The 15,959-nt window shown below is 40.8% G+C and overlaps 1 protein-coding gene across 3 annotated transcripts in view; it reads left to right on the plus strand.

The window, feature by feature from the left end:
• The window catches only part of XYLT1 (xylosyltransferase 1), a 210,506-nt gene that overhangs the window by 11,449 nt on the left and 183,098 nt on the right, over window positions 1-15,959 (plus strand). The window lies entirely within an intron of this gene.

Genomic DNA, 15,959 nt, shown 5'->3' on the forward strand with positions numbered 1-15,959 from the left:
AGAAGGAGAGTTCAGGTTTTAAGTTGCAGGACAAGTTTCTGTATGGGGACGAACAGAAAGTCAGAGGTCAGCTGTAAAGATCTGTGGGACCTCTGGGAGCACAACCAGTTTAAAAATTGGATAAATCTAAATGCATTTATTGCTCTTCTAGAGCACAGGAATTTTCCAGAAGTGAATCGCGTAACGAGTGCTCATTTTGAGAGGTAGTTGATGCAGAGAAAGAAAAAGGTTTATTTGGCGTTTTGGGTAGTTTCACGTAGCTGGGACTTTGGTTCTGCAGTTGCTGTGGGATCCACGGATTTATGCACATATTCCACACAGTAGAATCTGACCCAAGGGTATTTTATGTGAAAGTTAGGTTATAGGGTTTGTTTGCCTTTATACATCTGAGTATATAAGTAAAAAGTGCTTTACTGGAGTTCAGATAAGTTTGACACAGTTATTTAAGGCGGTTTGGTTTTTGTCCATTTTGGTACCATCATCAGTCTGTCAGACTGAACAACGATCTCATGCTGTCAGAATGTTATCAATAGGATATTTCATTCTGTAGTTTAAGTCCTTCAGGGGATTTTCACTTTCTAGTTGCACTGATGTAAATTTGCCGTAATTCTCATATCAAGGACCCATGAATGAATGTAATTGTGGAGGAGAATAAGGGTCTCACAGGTCAAATGGTTCTTCAAGGACTCCGTATTTGGACAATGTGGACATCTCAACACCTGATGGAGCATTTTGTTGCTTTTGAAGTGCCACTGTAATTTTGTAATGAGTGTTCAACAGTCATGTGCTATGCTCTAGATGCTTTCTGTTTGTGGAGTATGTGTCACTCGGGAGGCGTAAGTGAAAGGAAGCCCTTGAATTTCATACTGTCCTGGATTCAACTTCTGGGTTCTGTTTCCAGTTTAGTTACCAGACCTTGCCAGACTTTGATCTGAAGTCTGCCACCTAAACAAAACTCTTCAGTGCTTTGAAGCCTTTGGTAGTCAATGAGCAAGGTGCTCTTTGTTTTGCTTGTTAGCAAATGTTTGTATTTTGTTGTTAGTTTTAACAGTCTTGTGTATTAACTTCTTTCTCCTTGAACGATTCACTCCTGTTTCTAGAGGTTTTCTCGGTGGTTGCAGAGGCTGGTTCAAGCTCTAGTTTGAAGTCGCTGGGAGTTATGGCATTGACTTCAGTAGCTCAGCTGGGACTGTGTTGGTAGCCCAGTTGCTTAGGAGGTGGATTAATGTAATTGGAGAGGAAAGTACTTCAGGTCTTTATTAGACACTTGGTAAATAGTAACTCTGTTATGGAACGCTGTTTCTCCTTTGAATAAATTGGTGTGTTTTTGTTTTGCTTGCTGTCATTGGTAAGCTGTTTTCTTCCGCAGCTGTAGTTGTCCAGTTTGAAAGACTTTTTCCTGTTTGCTTAAAATAAACACTTTTGCAGCGTTAGCCTGTTTTACAGTGCCCGCAGACAGCAAAATGTATCCTCAAATGTTTAAATCTGTTGCTATGGTTAGGATGGTAGTTTCATAGCGACGTAGAAATGCTACAGGAGTTTGAATCATCTCTTTAGTAGAGAGTTGGTGGTTTGGTGGTTTTTGGGTTTCCCCCCTGCCCTGTTTACTAGGGCAAAATGTATTCAGGGCTCAATTTTGCAATTCTTAATGTGAACAGAGGCATGCGTGCACACCTGTATTCCATAGTGGTCAAATATTCATGAGCCTTAGTGCCAATTAATATAGGCAAGAGTTGCCCATTTGGGTGATTTGGCCAGGATTTTCCAGACTGACTGTTGCTTTGAAAGATTTTGCTTTGCAGTATCCAGTTTAAATGAGCCTAGGACTTGGCAAGTCAACACTTTATCAAGTTTGTGCTCTTTTAGTAGCCAGTCACTTTTGAAAATCTTCACATTTAGTGTTAGTTCAGCCTTTGGTCATTATCCTGTGTAAGCATGATGTGTGAGAGATTATTGCACAGGACTAATTTTGAGAGACCTTTGCCAGCGAAATTTCACCTTTTTCAGTGTACTCACATGTTTGCTATAGGATGAAGACATAGGTGCGCAAGAGCTTGAGTAGTACAGTACACTGAGAATAACCTGTAGCTCTTGAGAGCTACTGAGTGTCTTCACTGGGAGCTGGAGTGGAGACTTGGATGTAAAATGATGCAAGAATAGGATTGTGTTAGGGTTTTTTATGTAGCTTTTGTATATTCATTTAAGTTGTTAAACTGAAAAGGGTCTTAAAGGTTGTTCTGATGTCCTAAAGTGTTCCGTGATATAAAAAAAAAAAAGGAAGTATTTGATAGCAACACTTCTTTAAATGGGTTTTATAAATATTGGTTCTGTAAAACCTAAAACTGATATAAATCTGATATGATTATTTCTGTTAAGCAATAACTTAAAATCTAAATAATGCACAACATTCTTTTAACTTTTCATTCCTGTTCTGTGTTCTGAATGGAGATGACCCGTGACAGGAGAGACTGATGAGGCTGGACTGGTACAACTTGAGTTCCTGCATGTTTCTGTTGGCAGGGGTGGATTTATTTAACAATCGCTGTCCATTTTTAGTGTTTTTAGGAGTGTGGGTGTTTTTTTTTTTAAAGGCCCTTGGTATTCTGCTGGCCTTGTTGGGTCTCTTTCTAAGTTGTGCAATGTTAATGATTTCATCCCATGCTGAGTTACTAAAGATGCTCACACAGGAGGACTGCACTCTTGAGTTTTGCATTATGCTTGATGCATGGAAATATTATGTTGATGGAAGGTTTGTTAAAACCATCTCTGTTGCATTATGCTTTACCTTTACCTCTGATATTCTCAGTCAGCTTTTAAGAGGTCATATGCTTCAATAAGTGTTTACTGGTGGACTTCTTTGGGCCAGCTTTGAAAGGACTGGGTGAGGTTTCCAATAGGGTTTAAAATGCCTGCTTTGTATTCAAGTGGATTGTCTGTGTTAGGATTTAATTTAGATGTATTGATCCCTCCTTAAGGAAATATCCAAATTACTCGTACGTGGTGGTCTGCCTGGGGATCAGCCAGGGTTCGGTTAAACGACAAACGTTTATATTGAAGGACTGTGTTGTATTCTGATGAGCTTGGACAGTGTGTCAGCTTTAACGATTGTTTAACGGTGTTTTTAATGGTTGGACTTGATGATCTTAAGGGTCTTTTCCAAGCTAAATGATCCTATGATTCTGAGTCTAACTGTGATGAAAAATAAAACAAAACCTCAGGGTCTAGAAGAAAGGTGCTGTGTCTAAGGCTGTGTGGCAGCAACTGGATGCAGATTCAGCTCCCAGCTTTACAGGATGCTGCTTGTGTGGCCTCCTCATGGAGGAGGAAAATACGGGGCTGGCTGTCTCTGCTTTCCGTTAGTCAAAGAGAAGGACTAAGTCACTGGATAGTGGATCTGTTTTGTGTGTACTACTTCCTGGCAGACTACAAACACGCGTATTGAAGCTGCGCTGAGAGGCGACGTTTGCCAAACATCCTTGTCTGATTTTTTTCTTTTTTTTTTTTTTTGTGTGGGGCAGGGGGGAAGGCAACTATCCTGGATAGACCAGTCAACCAAAGGAGTTTGAGGGTTTAAAGGTCATTTATAACCTGCCAAGTGACTCACTGGGGAATACAGAAGGGAAGATGTATTTGAAGAAAAGCATAGGATGTTTTTTTGCCACAATATCTGTTGGGGATTACCATGACTTAGGAGACTGCATAGATGTACTTTGCTGTGACAAATTCTTATTCCAATACCAGTGCATAAAGCGGCTGTTTTATACAGCTTCTGTGGGTTAGGTGTGTGCCCACTGTAACCCCCGGTCTCCCAGAAGCAAACAAGTTCTTCTCTTCGTTTCAGTTTCAGTGTCTTGAATTTGAGCCAAAAATAAAAATGACTGTTGACAAAACAATTGCCAGCCGAGGTGGGTTGTGCTGGCATCTTTCCTGCCACAAAAGAAGAGACCCTGCTGCCTCAGCTGTCTGATAGACTCCGGTTTGGTGGGATGGATGGTCCAGGTCTGGACAGTGATGGTAACCACCTCCCAGTTAGGTTTTGTTACTAGTGCTATGGGCTGGGGCTGTGCCTGGCTCGCCCTGCAGCAGCTGTTTCTGTTTCAGAGCAGTTGGTGGGAGGGAACCCATTTTATCTTCTTTCTGCTATGTCTGTAATCAGGATAATTTTTCTGCGAGCTGCACACATCTGTGGCCTAAAACCTGTGCTCAGCCTGGAGGTAGTCAATGGAAGGCGATGTTTCCCACAGCCCGGCATTCGCTTGCCATTAGTGGAAGCTTGTGCTCCTTCACTCTTGCGCATTTTATTTTTAAGGATTCAACACTGATATTTATGAAGTCCTTTGGTTTGCTCGTATCAACATAAATATGAGTATCTTCTGAACATACCTAACGTATTGCAAGTCTAATATTTCTTGTAGAATTACCAATCTCTTTAAGTAGTCCTTTTATGTGTGTATGAAGCGGGGCGGGGGGGGAAACAAACCCAAAAACCTTTGGCCATTCCAGCTGCTGAATTGTGAGCACTAAGTCCTTGAGAAGAAGCTTTTCTATTATCCCTAATGCTCTAAAGCTAGCTGAATAAACAAAATGAACACAGATGTTTCCTCACTGGTGATACAGTTCATAAGACTACACCACTAAAGGCATTACTCAGCTGCAACTTCTGTGTGCAGAAATCTGTTGACCAAACAATTCAGTCTTACTCAAGAAAACTTCCTGCAAAGTTGAACAGGCTTGCTGAGTAATACTTTTTGTGTTAGTAATTTATTAACCGCTTAATGAATTACCCAGATGTGTTTAAATTAGCCAAAAAGCTGTTTTCTTACCACATGGAAATGCTGCGAGGACACTGCAATGTGCTGCTGAGGTTGTGCCCCCTTTCTGGAGGAAGGGGCTGAGCTGTGTGAACAGGCATTTGCCTGCAGTTCTGGGGAGCAGCTATTTGGCTCATACTCAAGTGAAAACAGAATCAAAATCAGCCCTGTACAGAAACCCTTTACAGGTTTTTAAATTCTGGCTACACCCTGGTTATGCCAATTTTACCAATTTTGTAAGAAAATTTCTTTACACAACAAAAAGAGGAATAACTATGTATTGGTTGCAGTTTGTATTTAGGAACAAAGCAACTCTTTGCTGCTATATTGATCAGGCTGCCTCCCTGTCTACAGTTTATCCAATTATTTTCCTTGTTTAGGCAATTTCTTGTGAGATTAAGATCTTTAGGTTTATAGAACAGAGTTTGATGATGTAAGTGGAAGGGGAAGCCAGAAACAATGCCCAGTTCTTTAGGGAACCTGAGCCACAGCGGTGGATGTGCCCTGGGAGCAGAGGGTGCTTTCAAGATGCCCTGATCTTACAGACAGCTTTCACAGCTTGCCTAAAGATGAGGTCGTGGTTTGTATAGTAGAGTAGGTGTACGTTAAGGCTTTAAGGCAAGCTTGAGAAATCTGACCACTTAACACCCTGCTTGTCACTACAGGATCTGCTATTGTGTTTAAAAAAATAATTATAAAAAAGAAAGACTACTTTCTTGGCACGTGTGTGCGGGGACTTATGTTTTAATAATTATTTCAGACTATGTATTTCAGGGATTTTAGAGGTATCATTTGCTATTGGAAGGAAGATAACTTTAGTCACCTAGCTCATGAATTGTTAGAAACAACCCGTGTGGGATGATATAATCTCAGAGCTGCTTATTTCTGTTACTATTCTGTTAACTCCTGACTCTTCCTGGTAACTCTGTTGTTGCTCTTATCCCCAACTCCCTTTTTGTTGAAAACTTACTCTTTTATTCCCATGTCAGGCTGAGCTTGCTGTTGCTGCTGTTTCTGTTAGCCCAAGGCAGTGACACATGGAAGCATTCAGCTGCGTGTTCAATTGCTGCTCTGTGGCACGGCTGCTCCCCAGGGCCCACATATGTGACCGATTGTGCGAGGCTGTCCAGCACTTTGCTGGAGTTGTATCAGAAATGCTGGAGGCTTGAACACAACACGTCTGATTCACCTGCAGGACAGCTCATCACTGGCGCAGAGATGGACTTTCTATTTGGATTCTCCCTCAGTGCACCGTGGAAACTTTGTTTCACGTCCATGTCTGTGGTCCCTCTCTGCTGGCACCTTTTTTCTTTCTAAAGATCAGATTTTCCTGCTCTCCGTTTCATTTTTTTTTTTTATTCTCACTGGTGTGCATCTCTACTTCTGTTCCTCCCTCCCCTTTCTGAACAAAGAACGTTTCTTGTTTGTAAGCATTTGAGTAACACAGTTTTGTTCCCTTTTTGCAGAGACAGACCAGCTTTGATCAATAGCAAAAGCAAATGGTTGTAGAAATTCACATTGTGCACTTCCTGCGTACTCTGTGGAGTGTCTTTGTAGCTGGTACTTAGCATATTGCCTCTGGAAGCACGTTTCTGGCACCTAGCTTTTATTTGTGCAGGCAGAGACCTTGGCAAATGCTTCACGTTTGATACAAACCCACAGTCCTTTTAGATATTGAATAATATAAATAAGGACTTATCAACATGAGAAGATGATGGCAAAATAAGCGAAGGTGCGAGTTTAAACCTGGGTAGTTTACGTGATGCTAAGTCCTCACACTGGCACTTTGATTCCACATGTAGAGTGCTGTTCTGTGGGTTTGCTTGATCCTCTCCCAAAGCCGGCGAAGTACAGCTGATAGGTGCTTTTACCATGGTTGAAAGCCACCACATAGGAAGCAGGTGAGAATTAGTTACTTTGGGCTATTGACCCAATATATGACTTCTTCCAAAATATCAATACTTTTGGTCATTTATTCTTTATATAAATAAAGCAAAGAACAATTAAAAGAAACGTTTCTCTTCAAACAAGTTGCTATTTTTAAGGATGTTCTTCAAGAGTAATCTTAAACTAGTATTTACAATAAGTTATGCTATCCATGAGAGAAACTGTGTGGTTTTTACTCTAAATCTAAGTTTAAAAAATGTCATTTTTCTGTCCCCATCTAATGTGTTACCGTAGTTTCCCCTTTGGATGACAGCTGGAGACGTCAGACATGATAGGAACCAACAGAAACTAGTACTGGGAGGCACTTTATGGCTTATGTTGCGTTAACATGGGGTTATTTTGCTAGCTGCATCTGTAATGCAGCCTTTGCTTACTTTGGCTGATTTATAATGTCTGACTCCTCATTTGCATCCCGTTTTGCATTGATGGCATTTTTGTGCCATGGCTGACACTTATTTCTGTGCAGAAGGTCAGAGCAATTCCTGTGCCAATCTTATTCGAAAGTCCTCATCAAACCAAGTTATGGGGTAAAAGCAGAGCAAAGGAATTTGTCATGGCTTTCCACTCCAAGGTGAATTTTTATCCTAAAGTAGAAAGTACATTGGAAAGTCTGCTCTGAAGTCACTGTAAGCAGAAGTGGAAATGTGAATAATGGGGGGCACATCTTTTTCAGTCAGCTTGAAAAATTAGGTTTGATAATAATGGTAGCTGGAGGAAAATGTTTTGAAGTGGCTATCCCTGAAGTCTTGGGGTCCTAAGTAACGTGCTTTAGGAAATAGCAGCTGAGTTCATATTCTTGTACTCCATCCAAAGGCCATCTGAGAAGGGATGAGCATGCTTCTGAGCCTGTGAAGAGTCCAAAGTGAACTCTCCAAAGAAGCAGGATAAAACACGCATTTACTTTTTTCCCCCCATTTCGCTGGAAATTGCTTCTTTCAAATACGTATGTTCTTTATCATACCAGCTGCTTTATGAGAAGCATCTTTCTGTGTTACTTTTTAATACGAGTAATAGGAAAAGGCTGGTAGTTACTCATATGGATGTTAAAAGAGCCAGTGGAACCAGGGCATAGCACATTTCTTATATTTTGTGAATAGTGTTGTAAAATAAACTTCAGCTTTGGGTGGGTATGCATCCTCTCAAAGAGCACTGTGGTTTGTGCCCTACAAGGGTGGCATAATATAGTATGGTATAACGGGAAGGTTCCACATGGTATTTGAAATAGCATATACATTATTAACAGTAAAAGCAATTAAATGTGGAAGCAATTTCTTAAGAAGATGGTAAATTTTCTGATGTCGAAGTCTCTTAAATGAAGACTAGAAGCTCAAAACTTGAAATTAGTACAGGTATTACAAGGTAATGTTCTGTGGCCGCTGCCGTGCTGGCCTTGGCAGGACACGTCTGTACATGTGGTGTGTTGGAAGGTCAAAGGGGAGACAGAGGTAGCGGAGCCCAGGCTTTAGGTGTAATATTGTCCTTGGATACAGCTGTGTGTGATTCATCCACATCGCTGTGCAGGACCTTTACTTGGTGCTACTATTTCTGTTAGCTAGGCTCAAGGATACCGTGCTACTTGATATTTCCAAATTCTACCTTTTCAAGATCACTTAGAGTTAAATTGAAATGAGAATTTCTATTATCCTTTAATATGTAGTGTCCAGTGTGAATTCTTAACTCCTCTGAAGCTGGTGGAAAAATTCCCAGTTACTTTGGAGGAGTTAAGATTTCACCTTAAGGCTTGTTTGCTCTGGCTTTTGTCCTTTGAGTTATAAACTCCTGGCACAGCTGTAAGAGCTGAAATATTTAGTGGTGATCGGTAGTGACTGACTGCAGTCAGAGTCACCTGGAGCATTTCACCAATTTGACATTTGTTTTCCAAGCTCAGGTTGATGTTTCCTTTAACATTTCTTACTCAAAATCAAGTTCAGTTTTGATTCATATTGCCAAAAAGGCATTACAAATTCTGCCCTTATCTAAAGCAGTGTGCCATGACGTGACATTTACACGATGGCAGATGCAGGGTCATCCTGAGCTAATGTTTAGGGTTCTTTTGCCAATGCAAAGCATTTATGGATTTTTCTCCCTGCTTATGAAATGCACTTGTCCCAAATATGGCATAAGCAAATACATCTAGAATAAGTCTTTTTCCCTGTGCCCCGTTTATCAACAAACCAGCCAGCCTTACTTGAATATGCATATGTACATATACGCATAGGCATACGTATATATGTGTTTATATGCACACATTGCCCATGGCCTCTTCAAAAGCCTGGGGGAGGAGATTTCTTGCAGTGTGAAACTCGGAGATCAAAGGGTGAAAGCTTTCCCTGAAAGGCAGTAGGGTGTCAGCCCGTCCCAGTTACTGTATAAAAAGATTGATGCAGGACTTTCATGCTGCATGAAGCAGCTTTAGACTCCCAGTGAATATTGTGTTTTGTTGCATAGAGGAAGACAAGGACACTACATCTGTGGAGAGCGAATCCTGAGGAAAAAGAACTTCAACAGATAACAAGGTGAAATTTGTATTCATACACGGCTCAGGTATTTGGAGAGTACAGATTGTGTGCAGAGTTGTGCTGCTGTGACAAACTAGCTTTTTGATTCTTAACAAAATTGTTGCTATTAGTCTTTTGCAGCACATTCAAAAGCTCTTGTCACATTTGATTTTAGGTTAAAGCTGTGTAAAGGCTTCAGTTTTTTTTTTTAAAGGAGCATACTTAAATTTTCCTACTCTTTTAGATGAGAAGTGGTGTCTGCCTGCTACTTTTTTTTTCTTGTTGTAACTTTTTTTCTTGGTGATTGTAACAAAAACTGCCAACTAAATTTTGTTTCATGTTTTCAACATGACAAAGTACATCCTTGGCACAAATTCTATACAGCTGGAGCAGAAAGCACAATAAAAGAAAGATTTGGAAAGGAAAGTAGCCTGTCTTCATCTAGAACAAATGTTGATAATCTGGTGACCATTTTAACAGCATGGAAGTGTGATATCTTGTTCCTTATTTGCAGTCTCCTTGGTTATTGAGGTTGTCAGTGGGATCTTACCCATCTCTTGCCAATTTCTGTATTTTTTTTCCCCCAGTGTTTATGTATCTGTCATCAGGAGTTTGAAGCATAAACAGTTCAGTTTCTGCAAAGGAAAAATGAAGTCTTGCTAATCTGCTAGAAGTTATCAGCAAAATAGATGATAAAGAGGTGAAGAATTATGAGTCTGCAGCGTAGTAATGAGGAATTCCATTCTGGAGCCATTAACAGGACACTGCTAGAGAAAGTCAGTTGTCAGGAAGTGAGGAGCAGCATCCTGCCGTCATTAGGGGTTGCCTGAAAGATTATAAATACATATTAAAAAGAAATTATCCATTTCTATTGTTGCAAAACATATGTTGAGGGCTTTCTCTGAGGTCCAAAAACCTGGAATAAGTTCGGTAGCGCTAATGAGAGAGGAGCTGCGTGCACCTTGGTCCTTGTAACAACTGCTCTATCCTCATGTGCCTGAACCTGCTCCAGAGAAACAGTGTATATGTTACCATTAAAAATAGATACCCGACAGCTGCTGTGTGGCTTGCTCCTCACCGGGGCAGCTGGGCATCCAGCAACTTCCTTAGCCCAAAGCAGTAGTTTTAAACCATATTTAAAATCTTGTATCTTAGGGTAAGAATATATACTGAGTCAATCACTGTTCATGATAAAACAGCCAACGATGGTTAAATTGTGAAGACGCTCTAGTTTTATAATTTCAGATTAATTAATAGCCTGAATTATTTTTTGATTACTAAAGCATTCATAATTTACTAAACCTTGGAATTTCTGAGTTCTAGCAAGAATTTCAAATAAATGTTACAAGTTGCAGTTCAGGCCCTCTGACGTTGTCCAATACCTCTGCAGTAACTTTACCTCAGTTAAATTAAGTACAGAGTGATCTTTGTGCTTGATTCCTGCAGAGAAGTGAACTTTACACTTAAGCTTTGTGAGGAAGACTATATAACGATGACTTTTGTTCCGCGCAGTGCAAGAGTAGCTTCTCTCATTGTCCCTTGTCTCCTCCTGAGTTGAGAGGATGTTACACTTTATTACTGGGAGTGGGAGAAAGGATCAGACGACACTGGGAGACCTCTTGACTCTGCAGGGGTAATACTGGATACAGGGGGATGGGACTCATAAGTTTTAGTCTTGCTGACCTTTTTTGTGGTCTTTGCTGGCCTCTGTGCCTCTGTTTCTTTTTACATTTAGTCTTTTGTCTCTATGGATCTTGTAAGTTTTCTTTGAAGCAGGAATGTTATTTTACTATATGTTCAGCACGGAGAGGCCCTGCTCACAGTGGGGGCATTCAGGGGCTTTTGTGTTACACGTAATGATTGGTCCGTATTGTAAAAAATGCAAAGTAAACAAACGAAGAAAGGAGAGCGTATGGGTTTCTGATTTGGAGGCAGGTTTGTGCATAAATATCTGTTCAACTTTAGGAAACTGAAGTGTGTTACAAAAGAAATGCTTAGCTGTAACTTTCCACAAATTCCAATTTTTCTTTTTTTTTTTTTTTTCCTCTTCCTCCATGTGTCTAAATTGTCCAGCAAAATGCCTCTTCCAAACCACTGTTTTGCTATTTTAACATATGTAATTGGTCCTAGGACTTTTATGAAGCTATCATCAGAGAAAAACTCCTTTCTTTTTATTCAAACTTTTTTTTTTTTTTTTTTTTTGTAACTTGACTGCAAGACTCAGAACTTCATTGTTGTCTCCTGAAGTTGTGCTTTGTGTGTTTTACCTTTGCATTCCTCTATCAGATTCTCTTCAGAGCTCCATGTCATCCTATTTGTATACATCTTCATAGAAATATTCTACAATATACTGTTTACTAGAAATTTCGATTCATCTAGCACTTCTTGTCTCCCAGGCAGATTGATTTACAGACATTGGCTGGTACATGTTGCTGTTTGCCGCTGTCAGAAATGCGGAGCCATGTTAGAAACTGTGCAGCATTTTGTTGCCTAACTATGATAGTTAAACCAATCCTTGAACTGCAGGGATGGTAAACCTTTCAAAAATTGAATTGTATCTCATAGAGGCCTATTACTCTGTGAGAAAATTAATTATGTCTTTGTAACATTTTCTGCTAAGATGTTCTTCCTTTAGCTTTCAGATTATTCATCAGCTTGTCAAACTCTTCCTATTGCCATTTGTCCTTTTGTTTTAAATATCTCATAAGTTTTGGTAGATTTGCCAAATTTTCCTGGTTTGGAAGAGAACAAGTTTGGGAGCTCTACAATACCAATCCCTGGGAAATGCTGTGGCTTTGAATACTAATTCAAAGAAAAATTGGTTGGGAACATTATTTTTCTGTTAAATGCTGTTACATAAAATTCTCAGGGATCTCACATAAACATTTAATTCCTACAAACAAAGCCCCAGGCAGATGCTTTATCTAACTCATTCGAAGTTAAAAAAAGAATTAGCGCTGTCTTTGCAGTGAACCTGCAGGAGTTTGCAAAGTCGCTCTGTTAATGTGATTGATTTTTACTTCAAGGATAAATCTTCCCTTCAACACCGAAGTGCAAAGGTTCACACGCCTGAATGGAATAACTAAGCGTGTGTGTGATTTCAGATTCCTCAGAAGGTAAAGGTACAGAGTTTTTCCAAACAAAAATGCCTGTTCTGTTTCTCTGGAGAGCCAGAGGCCTGGTGTGGACTCTGTCAGGGAGAAACTTCTGGCAGGCTTTATTTCAAGATTGTGTCAGATGGGTTTTCGTGGACAGAGGTGTGCAGCTCTTCCTCCTCTGGGGACTCCTGATGCGGTGGCTTGATCTGCATTCGGCTGGTTTTTTGCAGGCGCTACTTGGGATGTGACGCTTCAGTCATCTTTTAAAATCACAATAATAAATATTGGCTCATTTGCAATGTCTCAGAAAAACCCCAGCACTGTCAAAATGTGTATCATTACAAAGCCCAGCAGTGCAGAAGAGCTGTGGAGAGCCCATCATTATTCTACCCGCGTGGACCTGCCTTGGACAGACCATGCTAATGGGCTCTGAATGAGCCCAACTGCCAGCCGCTGCTGAATGGTGTGGGGCTGCAAACGCCGCTACTTGTGAGTTACAGCAGTGAGCGCCTAATACCACGCTCGATCGGGGTCAGGAGGCAGCTTAACGTGACATCAATCAGCAGCAGCTATGCGGGGACGGCCGCGGAGGCAGGGTGGCGTTCTTGGAGCACGTGCTGCAGGGAAAAAGGGGCGTTAAACAGTGTCTGCTGTGCTTGTGTGGGAGTGGAGATAAAATAAATAAATGTGTTTTTTTCTGCCAAAATAGTCTAGGCATAGCTGATGGGAAAAAATAAATTAACTGGGCTTTGATAAGTATGTGGTTAGCCTCTGTCTCCATCTGTATCTTTGTATTTATGGAGCATCTTAGAAGTTTTGCCAGCCTCATCTGAGGTAAACAGGTTGTGCATCCTGCACACCTGCAGGTTTTATTTTTACACATACTCTGAACATGGCAAGCAGTTTCTGTGTTAGAGTAATTAGTTGTTACGGGCTATCATTGTGTCAGTATTGATTGCTCAGTTGCAGCAGTATTGTATGTAAGGTGATGGTCCAGAGCCTCAAATTAGGATGTACTACTCTTGCTCCTTACTGTGTTGGTTGGAAATACTTCCAACGTTGCTTACCTGCTTAAAATCTCTATTTCACACTATACGGGCTGCTGTAACAGGAGCCTTCCATGCTGCTACTTAGGTAACAAAAAGATGAACACTTAAATGTGAGTAAATGACAAAGCAGGAGTTTTATTGGGTGTAGGGGAGCCGTTCTGCGCTGGAACATTGCCGTTTCACCTGCCTGTTGAGAAAAAGGATGGTTTTCTCATACAGTTTTTCACTGCAAATCTAATTCATGCATGGCTGAAAGTCTTGTGCAAAGGGATTGTAAGTGTTATGCAGAGGATTCCCTGAAGAAGTTTATGACAAACAAAGCAGCAATATAGGTTATTGGATGTTTGTTACGTGTTTGTAGGTCTCTTTTTTTTTTTTTTTTTTTTTAAAAAAGGGAATTTTGGAGGCGTCATACAACTGCAGATTTTGAAATTCTAACCCTTTGGATAGGTAGCAGGGGTATCTTTAATGAAAACGACGTTAGAAAAAGGTAGGACTACGTGTTTCCTAGTGCTTGAAATGATTGATGGAAGGAGACGAGCAGAAAAGCAAACAGCAGAGGATTATGTTTCAGGGCAGAGCTTAAGCTTTTGGGAAGAGGAAGATTTTATTTTTGTGAAGTGCTTGTCACGGAGATGACGTCAGTGTTCGGTACTTCGCTACGCTCTGCCAGCCCCTGCAAAACAGGTAGATGCTCAAGAGCAGCTCACATCTGTGCTTCCTGTAAAAATCTTTCTCGGCTTCCCGCTTTTAAACTTACTATCTTGTGTGGTTTTCTCATATCTCTACCCCTTCCTCTATTTTCCTAATTACTGACTAGATGTTATCGCTGTTCCTCATCCTCTAACTGCTCTTTTTTTTTCTGTCATTCCCCTGTAAATCCTAGCAGCGCGGGTGCTGTACTCTCGCTGCTGTAGCGCTTCCTGTTTAGGGTTTCTGCGAGGTTCCTCAGCCCGGCTTTTGCTGGGTGCTCATGGCAACCCGCGACCGAGGCACGGCCACGGCTGAGCCAGTTCCTGTTTTCTCCTAGTGCTGCGCGGTGGCCACAAAACGGCAGGGCTGCGGAGCCGACGAGCGCTGGCACGTTTGTTCTTCTGTTGCTGAGGGAGACTTGGACCAGCAGCAGCACACAAAGTTAGGAGTGTGAAGGGATAACGTGTCGGGCAAGTTACTGTCATGGACCCCTGGAAAGGTGACTCTCAAAAGCCTTGCTTCTGCCTTCCGGAGGGGCACAGTTTTCTACAGGGAAGTTTCCTAATGGTTGTTGGCAAATAGAGTGAATTCTTGAAACCAGTAATTCTTGCATAAAGTAACTGCCTGTATTTTCAGAGGTAATGAAATCAGCCGTAATTTGTCTCAGCCAGCATCTTCTATAAGGAATTTCACAGGTAGTCAGTGTAGATGATCTGACTTTTTTTTTTTTAAACGGAGCAGTTGACATTGCAAAATGCTGTTTTGCTGAGAATAGCACACCTGGCATGCGTGAAAACTCAATGTCAGGTTTTAAATGACTGGAGACCAGAAGAAGCACTACTGCATTGCCACCCTCCTGGCATTGTTGTGATCTTTCATTCTATCCCATTAGTTACAATACACTCTGAATATACGGTACCTCGTAATAACTATACGTGAATAATGTGTGCATTAGATCAACAGAGTAGAATTCGGGATGTCCTTAAAGTGAAAAGCATAGGAAACACTTAAGAATTTTTATCTAGAATTTTCATAGAATTAAATTTAAATTTTTCGACTTCTGTTTCATATTAAGAATTGAAGTTAACTTCAAAGCATCAGACTTGGTTTGTGCTGGAAGATCCACTTTCTATCCATGTCTGCAAACAATAGTTGAGCAGATACATACTTTAAGGGTAGTGTCTGGAGTTTTGTTTTATTATTTCACTGTGTGGAAAGGCGTAAGACAATGTCTATGTTTTTACCAAATGGAAAGAATTTCATCAGGAAATGTCTCCACTCCAAATATGTTCAGGTTTTCTTTACTGCAATCAATACGGTTATTCATGGATTTCTGCTCCCAGCTCACTCGTGGCTATATTTAACACGTGTCATTGTACTAGGCTACATCGTTTTAAGAACACTTTTTATTGTTGTACAGATGTGTGTTGCAATGAGGCCAGTGTTGTATACAGCCAGAGCGCTGTATAAATCTGTCTCCTACTCCTGTAAACATGAGCAGGGTTGCTGTGTGTGCTGGGTTTTGCTGATGGTTGATGTCTGTTTTAAATTCCTCTAGTGGCTGAAGCCAGCTCAGCAGATCATCCTCGGTGTACGTTCAGCAGCCTCGCAGCTTTGCATGAATAACTGCTCAGATGATCTGAATAGTTTGTGTAGTGCTGAAAATAATTTGCATTTGCTGCTGATGAAGCCTACAGCATTATCTATCTGCTTGTTCTGATGACGGGTCCTCTGTTGACAGAACAGATTTTTTTTATTTTTTTTTTTTCCCCCAGGAATTTTGAGTCTTCTAAAATGAAATGACTGTTTAATTTTCAGTGACTACTTTCTTTTAAAGGTCAGTGGTTACACAGGCACAATTAG

Source organism: Nipponia nippon, unplaced genomic scaffold (genome assembly GCF_047370975.1).
Source record: "Nipponia nippon isolate SJK-2023a ecotype South Korea unplaced genomic scaffold, ASM4737097v1 scaffold_5, whole genome shotgun sequence".
Classification (NCBI taxonomy): Eukaryota; Metazoa; Chordata; class Aves; order Pelecaniformes; family Threskiornithidae; genus Nipponia; species Nipponia nippon.